Below are 538 nucleotides of genomic sequence, written 5' to 3' on the forward strand. Positions count from 1 at the left end.
GTGGCATCACAAGTATGGGAGTAGTTGTTTCTTCACTTATGAATTACACATTTGTAATAATAGCATACTAACTGCTTAATTACATGATTACAAAATTAACTAGCACAGTACGACCAAAATCTCTGACACTGAAAACAATTTTTCCAGCCTCAACAGGAAACCGTCCCCATTCCTCATTAGGCCACGCCTGTTTTATGTACTGCTTACAGTTGCAAAGCCTCACAAGGAAGACCAGTCAGTCCACACAAGCAACAGGCAACCGTCCTCATTTTGCCAGTTCCTCATTTGGCCATGCCTTGCTCTATGTACTGCTCGCAGTTGCAAAGCCTGGCAAGGAAAACCAGTCAGTCCACACAAGTAACTGGCAACCCTCACTTTTAGTTGCTCTACGGCAGCAGATGAAAATGTGGAAACGCTTCACGAATTTGCGTGTCATCCTTTCGCAGGGGCCATGCTAATCTTCTCTGTATCGATTCCAATTTTTCATATGTGCTGCCTGAGCAAGCACATTGGTCCTTGTGCGACGGCTGCATTATAA

General features: G+C 44.2%; 1 non-coding gene across 1 annotated transcript; it reads right to left on the bottom strand.

Annotated features, from left to right (window-relative positions):
- Positions 1–401: 401 nt before the first annotated feature.
- LOC111651296 (U6 spliceosomal RNA) lies at positions 402–508 on the bottom strand. The gene has a single exon (XR_002760492.1). It is a non-coding gene; the product is annotated as a U6 spliceosomal RNA (small nuclear RNA).
- Positions 509–538: the final 30 nt, after the last annotated feature.

This window comes from Seriola lalandi, unplaced genomic scaffold, assembly GCF_002814215.2.
Source record: "Seriola lalandi dorsalis isolate HSWRI2012SDOR001 ecotype SW California unplaced genomic scaffold, Sedor1 jcf7180001972448, whole genome shotgun sequence".
Lineage (NCBI taxonomy): Eukaryota > Metazoa > Chordata > Actinopteri > Carangiformes > Carangidae > Seriola > Seriola lalandi.